This window comes from Carya illinoinensis, chromosome 7, assembly GCF_018687715.1.
Source record: "Carya illinoinensis cultivar Pawnee chromosome 7, C.illinoinensisPawnee_v1, whole genome shotgun sequence".
In the NCBI taxonomy this organism is placed as follows: Eukaryota; Viridiplantae; Streptophyta; class Magnoliopsida; order Fagales; family Juglandaceae; genus Carya; species Carya illinoinensis.
In genome coordinates this window covers 9139486-9150022 of record NC_056758.1, presented here as the reverse complement: position 1 = coordinate 9150022, position 10537 = coordinate 9139486, and the positions used below count along the sequence as shown (strand labels likewise).

At 35.5% G+C, this 10537-nt stretch overlaps 1 pseudogene; it reads left to right on the top strand.

Moving 5' to 3' along the window:
• Positions 1–550: 550 nt before the first annotated feature.
• Positions 551–3451, top strand: LOC122316145 (annotated as a pseudogene).
• Positions 3452–10537: the final 7086 nt, after the last annotated feature.

Sequence of the window (10537 nt, the reverse complement as noted above, 5' to 3'; positions counted from 1 at the left end):
TTCATGGTTTAACAGGAAACTAAAAAACCTAATGGATGGAAAGAGGGTCAGGCCGTGTAGTTAAGGAAGTAACAATTGATTCATAATCACTTCCAAGTCAAGCAATAAGATAAATCACAAACTCAGAAGATGAAAGGGGTTGGCCAGTGGCTCCTAATGTGGCAACAAGAGCAGTGGCTTTGTGGAAGTAAGTGGTTATGGAATCTGACCCTTTCTTTAAGGTTGCGAGCTGAAATTGTGTTTGTATTCTATGGGCCGATGATTTTGCCAAAAACATAGGGTGGAGGGTGGACCATACATCAAACGAGGTGGAGCAGTTGAGAACCTGCACTAGAATGGTATTGGATAATGACGCATTAATGATAGAAACGATAAGTTGATCTTGCAAAACCCAATTCGTGTACTCTGACTTTGGCAAGTCACCAATCATAGAAGGAGGTTGAGGATTTGATCCATCAACATAACCAAAGAGACGATGCCCCTTGAGAAAAGGCACTATTTAGGCCTTCCACAAGAGGTAATTCTCAGTATTTAATTTAGTGGTAATGAAATGGGTGGAGGAGTTGATGATTGTGGGGTTGACACACTAGAAGACTTGGGGTTAGCCATGGATAGATTGAAGGTAGAAGAGAGATGGACGTTCGCCCTAAAAAAGCTTTGATACCATATTAAACTAAGCTAAAAGGATAGAAAATGAGAGTTGCACTGCAAGTGCTCGCTGAAAGGTTTCAGAGAACACAAGTATTTCCGTCTGATTTTCTCATATTCATTTCATAACTGCATTACATGTCTGAGGTGAATTTATCCAAAATTCTCAAAGAGATGAAAAGTAATATCACGGCTCACATTCACTCATTCTGTCAAATGAGAATATTCTAGAGCTAAACAGGTGTAGCTCTCTCATTAGTTAGCTGAAAATTCTTCTTCTACAAGCACGTTGGTTCTTTTGTGCATGTCCTCTGTTGCAGTCGTATTGCCATAGTGGCTGCCTCAATATTCTATAGGTCTAGTGGTCCTTTTATGCGTGGCCTCTGTTTGTGTAAGGATTCTGTTGTAGCCGTGTTGCCTTGATCAGTGGCTGCTAAATACTAAGTAATCAAAACAAAATGAAGAGAATCATTTATTAAATTATTTGACAAATGAATGACAAGCCAACCGTCTTCTCTAAATGCATACATACAAAACATGTGATCAAAATGGTAAATATATAATAACATTCCCATATAAGGATAAATGCACAACAAGATAAAAAGTTGAAAACACTTGTAACTCTATCAACCAAAGTCAATGCTTGATTCTCATAACAAACAAGCTTTTGGCTTAATGGGGTAGCTAACACACCACATGCTACCTCAATAAGGATATGATAATTGACTGTATTAACTGTCCACAATCGAAAATATCAAAATCGAATGATTTTTTACACACCTCTTAGATAAATACCTATCTAGGTTTGATCTAAACTTCATAAAATCCTCATCCTCAAGGAACTTGTCTAATATGAGATCAAATCTACATGGCGGTAGCGTTGGCTCATTACTAATGTTTGTAGAAGTAGTACTTAGCATTCCCTGAGCCACATTAGAGCTCTCCCTACTAACCACATGAATGTATTGTATTGCTCGATCACGCGTCTTCAAAATGAGTTTAACCTTTGCCTCCATCCTCTCCACCAACTTATCCCTTTGCACTTTTTCAATCAAAAACTCGTAACCTTTGTCTTGTATCATGAGTTAAGCACAAAAGTAATAAATATTATTAAGTTGAACCTATCCGCACCACCTCAATATTTGCCATACATATTTTTCATATTTTTGCCCATGGAATAGTGATGATATCATCACTTATATATATATATATACACTATGACAAGATCAATGTGCAAAGCACGTTTGTCTAGTTGGATAAAATGATTATTTAAAAGAAATATATATATATTTTATAAAAAAAATTAATTTCAACTAATAATTTATGGCATAGGAGAAAAATGTGAATTCTAGTAAATAGTCTTTATGTTATATAAAATAACAAAATTTATATAAAAGACAAGTGTTATACATATGTTATATAAAAATAAGAGATATATTATACATTAGTTAGTATTTTTTCCACACCCCACTAACATGACTTTTTTTAAGGTCAAATACATCACGATGATACGAACTATCTTTTTCATGACGTCTCACTCCTCAAGCCCTTTCTCTCTCATTCTTTCTTATTTTCTTTTTCTTTTTCTTCCCCCAACCTTCCCTTCCTGTAGGTTCCCCCCCCCCCCCCCCAGCCAATTTTTTTTTTCTTTCTCATCTCTCTCTACCCCTCTCAATCCCTTTGTCTCTCACAAAAAATAAATCTCATAATTTCTCTCTCCTAACCAGTTTATCTCTATCATCATTGTAGGGTAGTGGAGATGGAAGGAGGTGTGAGGTGCCTTTGTGGCTCATGACATGAATGAGGATTGAGGACGAGATGCTCCTATTACCTCAGGTTCGGAGGAAAAGACAATTGCATTATAGCCATGATTAATTTAATTTGCCAACAAATTGAGTTAAAAGGGTGTATAGTCTTTTCAGATCTAAATATTATTTATGAATCATTCATTCTAATCACCCTTCTATTTTTTTAATATTATTTTTCTTAATTTACTATTATTTTTATTAAATAGATTTTATTTAATTTTAAATATTATTTTTAAATATTATTAAATATTTTTAATGAATTAGAAATGCAATTCTATCATAGAATTAGAAATAGAATTCTCTTCTCAAGCTCCTTTCTGATCTCACCGTCTTCGATGGCGAAGGCGACCTTTTCATCAAGACCAAGAAGGTTGACAAGTTCGAGGGTGAGGCCTACGTCAACATCTCCAAGGGTAAGATTATACCCAACTACAAGATCAACCTCACGCTCTCCTGGGAGGGCGAGGCCAAGGACTCCGACGGTAAATCCTTGCTTAAAGCCGAAGGTCTCGTCGAGATCCCCTACATTTCCGACAAGAACGCCGACAAGGACCCCGAATTGAAAGTCTCCATAAAGGACGAGGGCCCTATTGGTCAGAGACTCAAGGATGCCATGTTGTCGAAAGGAAAACCCTTGATTCTCGAGAAGGTCAAGGTCTACGTGTAGAGCATGGCTAAAGGTGGTCCTGCCAAGGACAAATTGGAGGTCGAGAAGGTATCGTCGAAGGCTCAGTCGGCCCCTTCTTCGGTGGCAACGACTGCACCTGCAACAAAGCCAAATGAGTCAGTGGTGGAGAAGGAGGAGGCGAAAAAGGGGTTCAAGACAATAACTTTGACGGAGAAGTTTAGTTGTGGGGCGAGGGATATGTTTGAGATACTGATGGACGAGAATAGGTGGAAGGGTTTTACGCAGAGCAATGCGAGGATTAGCAAAGAGGTGGGTGGGGGAGTTCACCATATTTGATGGGATCAAGAGAACCACATTTCGAGTTTAACAAACGAAGTTAACGGAAAATAAAAAAATGTTAACGAAAAATATTAAAAACTGTTAAAACAATAATTTCCGTTAGATACACACTTTTTATATATAAAGATATATATATAATTTAATACGTCTTCAATTACGCATAGTTTCTAAAAATAAACATTAATAATCACATACAAAGAACAAAAATATTCAATCAACATCATAAATTCTTTTTTAGCAATTCTACAAAAACTTGTACATTTTCCCAATCACTACAAGTGGGGTTCATGAACTAAATAGTGTTCAAGTTTTTTTTTTTTTTAATTAGCAGTGTTTGACATCAAATACGTCAAATTCCATCTAGTAGAAACATCCAAACAAGACATCATCCCACCAATCTTTTTCCTTGCAGCACAAGTCTTGAAATTGGCAAGTTTTGTTAGATTACTATTGAAGACTTTCACATATCTGATGGCATTCCTAATTCTTGTTACAAAGCCATAAACATTTTTCAAGCCGTAAGTAACAATTAAGTTTAATATATGGGCAAGACACCGAGGGGTAGAAATTCACCATATTGGGTAGTACAATTCTTTTCATTTATTATTTTCCTTTTTAAATCAATGGCACGTCATTAGAGGAGGCACTATCAACAATGAGGGTTAAGATTTTATCAATCCTCTACTCTTTCAATCACAAGCTTAACACCCTCCCAATAGCTTTTTCCTTATGGTTAGGAACTTGACAAAACTTAAGGATTTTATTATGCAATACCAAACCCAATCAATTAAAGATTCAGTAATAACTTTATATTCTACATTGATGTCCAAGTATCAGCAGTAAGACAATATTTTTGACCACTCAACAACTTATTTAACTTTATCTTCTCATTACTGTACAACTTAATTCAATCTCTTTATAAATTCGTTCGGGATGATAATATAAAGCTAGACTACAAATCAGACACATACTCTATAGATCTATTTTGCTTTACAAGTCTAAAAGGCAATCCACATTTAATAAAAATAAATAAAAATAAAAAATAAAAACTTAACGATTAACACTCCATGTTTTTCTGGATCATACTTCACAAGCTCTTGTAGACTACACATTATTCCTTCTTCATCCCTCTTAACACTCAATGTTTAATTTTTTGAAGTTCAAGTCTAAGAGGAGAAATTAGGTTTCTCGTCTTCTTAATCATCTCTTCACTCAACTCCAAAACCACATTGAGACAACTTTCTCGCTATCCTCAACATCTTGCCTGTTAGAGATAATATCAAATCAAAATGATATGACAATTATGAAAATTAAATCAGAATAATATCAAATCAAATTATCTTCAACATTGCCCTAGGCCCCCACCACTCATTCGACCACTTTCCTCAAGTTGATCAATGATTCAATGCGACTTTTATGTACATTGGAAGGGAGGTTGATAGTGAGTTCAAAACGATGTGTGTAGGTTATTGAAATGAGTCATTTTATGTACAAAGTGAGAAGGGGTGTTTTGTATAAGTGAAAGAGACATTTTAGGCATGTGTCGTGAATAAATAAAACGAGGCGTTTTATGTAATTCGAACGTTAGTTGTAATATGGTGCATTTTGTATAAGCATAGTATAAATTGTTGAATGAAGAAGAAAATGGTATCGAATGTCTTTTAGAAGAATTCTAGTGGAGGAAGAGTTTTGCCTCGAATAAAATCCAAAGTTTTCCCTCCAAGATTTCCGTTCTTGGATCCATTGGTTTTTTGTTTTTGGTTCTTATTTATTTCTCTTTCTGTTCTTGAAGGAAGAAGGTCCCTAATAGTGGTATCAAAAAGGCGATCCTCTCAAGATGTTAGCAGGAACACGAGCATTAAAGTCACAACAGGGATAGCATTAAGTAGTGTAGAAGTAGTTGGATGGGCAGTAGCAACCAATTTAGACCTCACATAAAGGTTAGATCAAATGTATGATATGATGAGAACTTTAATTGAACACCATCGTGTCCCTCTTCATTGGGAGAATTTGCAAGAATCTCATAAGGTTCTTCAGGAGGATAGGGGGCTTATACCCAAAGGAGTAAGGTTGGAATTTTCCCATTTTGATGGTAATTAGCCTGCTGGTTGGGTTTTTAAAGTAACTCAATATTTTTATTTTTATCAAACACCTATAAACCTAAGGCTTTTAATGACCTCTTATCACATGGAGGGGGAAGCCCCTATTTGATATCAAACTGCTATTGATACATGTCAACTTATGGGGTGAGACTCATTTGTTAAGGCTTTGCAAGTTAGGTATGGCCTGATTGCATACGATGATCCCATGGAGGTTTTGACCCATTTGAAACAGACTACCACTATTGTTGCTAAGACACAATTTGAAGGTTTGTCCAATCAATTAAAGGGACTCTTAGAGAAGTATAAGTTAAGTTGCTTCTTGAGGGGTCTCAAGGATGAGGTCTGATTACCCATTAGGATGCTCAATCCAATTAATTTGAGTGTTGCCTTTGGATTAGCTAAAATCCAAGAGCAATATCTTTGGAATTCAAGAAGAGCTTTGAAGGGGATTGTGATTAGTGGTGAAGGACAACCATTTGGAGGGAGTGAAGATGTTAGTAGAGAATTTCAGAAGAATAATGGGTCGGCAGGAAGATATCATCTTTGCAAATGGAAGAAAAGAGAAGGAATTGAAGGGTTTGTGTTACTACCGTGATGAGAATTGGAACTTAAGCCATGTTTGTGATGACTTGCATAATTTAAAATATTTTATCATTTATTAATTTTAAAATTCAGTCTAATTTTATTTATTTTTATTGATTTTAGCCTTCATTGTCATTATTTAAATTTTATTTCAGATGTAAAGAAAATGAAGATCTAAATTTTAGAAACCTATCATCTATAGACTTTCTCTCATTTAAATGAAAATTTTATTTGAAGAGAAGAGCTGCTAAAATGAAAGAGACATCACATGCAAAAATCAAGGAGCCCTTCAGTTTGACTTGGACGCTGGGTTGTTGGTGGAAAATAAAAAGGCAAGATGCTGAAGAAAGCAAGATGAAAGGCTGGTGGGTTGTTGTAGGACGCAAGCAGCTTTTTCTTTTAAATTTGAAAGGGTCTTATGCTTGCCTCTTGAGTTCCGAAACGGATACAAAGGATTTTTCATTCCTTCCGTTTTGAGCGGGACCCAGTAGTTTGGATTTTTCTTTTGACTTGGCACAAGACACAGCATGAGTTTTACTTGGGGCATGCAACACAGGGCTTTCTTTTAAGTTTACGAAAGACGCATGATGCGAAAAGGATTTTCACGCGGGACCCAGGAGGTTTTAACTTTTGAAGGAGAAAAAGGCAGCTTTAGTTCTTGGCTCGTGGAAGCACGGACGAGAGAGAACGGAAGAATAGATTTTCCTTTCATTTTGAAGACGCTAAGACTAAGAGGCAGGGACGACGAGAGTATTTTTCAGTATTCATTTTCTTCCATTTCTCTCCAAGAAGTGAATTCATTTATGTTGAATTTAATTTTTAGCATAAACTAAATTTTCTTCATTCGTTGAAAACGATGTAATATAATTCCAAACTATGCTTGCTTTTCTATGTTAATTTAAAATAATTCTCTTCTATGTATGTCTGATTTATTCTGAGCTTATTGCTTCTAATTGATTGGCCATAAATTAGATGATTTTAATCTTGTGATTTTCTATCGAAAGAGGGAATTATAGGATAGATCTTGGATATTTAAGCATTGTTAAATATAGAGATCGAAAGACTTGTATGAACCTATGTAGTATTAAAAATTGTTGGTCTTAATGCTTTCTTGTTTTATTAATTTGCATACTCTTATATAAAATGATGAACAAGAATAATTTCCAATTTACTATCAAAAGAGGTTTTTGGATAAGTTGGAGATTTGCTTACAAACAAAGAGAATTAAATTCAATTAGTTAGATGAGTAAAGCATAGTAAATTATTAGGTGAAATTGATTTCCTAGAAGTCTACTTTGTCATTAATTTGATCTTTGAACAACATCTTTCTTTTCTTTTGAATATTTTCTTTGAATTGATCTTATTTCAAATTACAATTACAAAAATCTTAGTGAATTTTCTAAAAAAAAAATCAAGATTAGTATAATTTCAATATTTGTCAAATATAAGTTACCAATCTTTAAGGATGATACTCTTTTATTTACTTTATTATAAACTACGATACTGTGCACTTGCAGTTTTGCACCAATCATTTTGCAAGAATTCAAAAATTTATTTCTTGCAAATGGAGGAAGGGGATGTAGAGGAGTCACAATAGGAAGTTGAACTAAAAGCATAGTTGTTAGAGAAGAAGAGTTCGAGATACTATAAGATTTCTACACATGCAATTTCGGGTTCACCTAGTGCTAATACTATAAGATTTATACGTGTAATTGGGTAGCAACTTGTGGTAATTTTTGTGTGGATTTAGGAATTACTCATAACTTTCCAGATCTAGGGGTGGCACAATTAGCAAAGTTAAAGGTTGAGAATAGAATTACTTTGCAAGTTAAAGTTGCATATAGAGAAAAATTATTGAGCCAGGGCAAACATGAGAATACTGTACTAAAGATTCAAGGGAAAAAAATTCCAGTGTCTTTCCATATGTTGACATTGGGAGGCTGTGATGTGGTATTAGGAGTGAAGTGGTTGAAAACCCTTGGGCCTATTATGTGGGACTTTTTCAATATGACATTGCAGTTTCATATTTATGGTAAAGAAAATAATGTTGCAGGGATTGTGTCTGGGGAAAACTTCAATAGAAGAAGATAATTGTTTCTTTAAACTTTCTTCTATAGAAAAAAGGGGTTGGTTTCTGCAATTGGTGAATGATAAAGGCAGTGATGAGACATTGAATTATCAGCAAGAAGTTAGTGAGTTGCTGCTGGAGTCTCAGAAGGTGTTTGAAGAACCCACTAGGTTACCACTTTCAAGAGAATGTGATCACAAAATCATTCTCAAAGAAGGAGCCTGACCTATTTTAGTAAGGCCTTACAAGCATCCTTACTATTAGGAAAGTGAAATTGAAAAATAGTTAAGGAGCTGTTAGTGTCTGGAGTAATCAAACCAAGCAGTAGCCCTTTTTCATCACCCATCCTTTTAGTTAGGAAGGTTGATGGTAGTTGGAGAATGTGCATAAATTATAGGGCCTTAAATCAAGAAATTATCAAAGATAAGTTTCCAATACCAATGATAGATGAGCTCTTGGGTGAACTATGGGGGCTGAAGTATTTTCAAAACTTGACCTTAAGATCAGGCTATCACTAGATAAGAGTGAGGATAAAAGATGTGCATGAGACAGCCTTTAGTACACATGAAGGCCATTACGAGTTTTTAGTAATGCCTTTTGGTTTTTCTAATGCTCTAATAACCTTCCAAGGTTTGATGAATGAGGTGTTCAAGCCCTAGTTGGGAATGTTTGTTTTAGTTTTTTTCGATGACATCCTAGTGTATAGCAGAAATTTTGAAGAGCATCTATTGCATTTGAAAGAGGTGCTGAGTATCTTGAAGCAACATAATCTCTTTGCAAAGAGGTTAAAATGTAAGTTTGCAGTGAAGGAAGTGGATTCTTTGGGTCATTTAACCTCCAAGGAGGGGTCAAGGCAGATCTAGCAAAGATCTCATCAACGTTGAAGTGGCCACTGCCTGGTACTTTAAAATCACTAAGGGGTTTTTAGGACTTATGGGGTATTATAGAAATTTAATTTGAGGCTATGGATCCATAGCAACACCATTAATAGCCTTATTGAAGAAAAATTCATTTTAGTGGGATGATGAAGCTATTGTAGCTTTTGAAACACTGAAGAGAGCAGTAATACAGCCTCATGTCCTCAAGCTTCCAAATTTTTCAAGAAGCTTTGCAATAGAATGTGATGGAAGTGGATTAGGTCTTGGAGCACTATTGATGTAAGATGAGCAATCTATTGCTTTTTACAGTAAAGCATTGAAAGGTAAGGCTTTATTTTTATCAACATACGAGAAGGAAGGAATTGTTGGCTTTGGTAAGTGCAATGTAGAAGTGGAGACCATATCTCCTTGGGCAAACTTTCAAGTTGAAAACTGATTAGCAAGCATTGAAATTATTGCTGGAACAGAGGGTGTGTATTGAGACCTAGCAAAAATGGATTACAAAATAGATGGGCTATGATTTTTCCATCAAAAGAAGGGAAGAAAAATAAAGTTGTTGATGTCATGGTAGTAAGAAGAGGAAGAAGTAGTAGCACTAGTAGTAATTCCATTTCCAACCCTTGTGTGGATTGAGAAGCTTAAACAAAACTACTCTTTATGTCCAAAAATTGAGGAGATTTACTTGCAGTTGCAAAGGGGTGCTGAAGGTGTTAAGCATTATTTTTTGCGATAGGGAATATTGCTGAGAAAAGGGAAGATGGTAATTGTACCTAGATCTGAGTTTCAGCCAAAGGTGCTACAATATATTCAAGATCATAATCCTCAGGCTAAACATATGGGGTATCACAAGACACTGAAGAGAGAAAAGCTAGAATTTTATTGGGAAGGTGTGAGGAAAGCCATTAAAAAGCTAGTCAAGAAATGTGATGTTTGCTAGATGAATAAATATGAGGCAACACATCCTGCTGGGCCATTCCAACCACTGCCCATTCCATAATTCCTTGAACTCATATATCCTTGGATTTTGTGGAAGGATTGCCTTTATCAAATGGGGTCAATGTGGTACTATCTGTGGTGGACAGACTCACTAAGCACGATCATTTCTTTGCTCTTTCTAACCCTTACACATCAATTAAGGTTGCACAAGTATTTTTCTTACGGGTATTTAGATAGAGATCCAACTTTTACTAGTACCTTTTGGAGCGAACTCTTTCAGCTTCATGGCACTACTTTTGCTTTTAGTTCAACATATCATCTACAAATAGATGTGCAAACTAAAATCTTGAATAAGTGTTTAGAAGCTTACTTGAGATGCTACACGAGTACAAAGCCTAAAGATTGAAGTTCATGGCTTTCCTTGGTTGTGTGGTGTTACAACACTACATCACATTCATCCTCCAAGATGACTCCTTTTGAAGCAGTATATGGTTATTCCTCCAAAACTTTTGTCTTATGTGCCGGCACTATTAAAAATGCAACAGTGG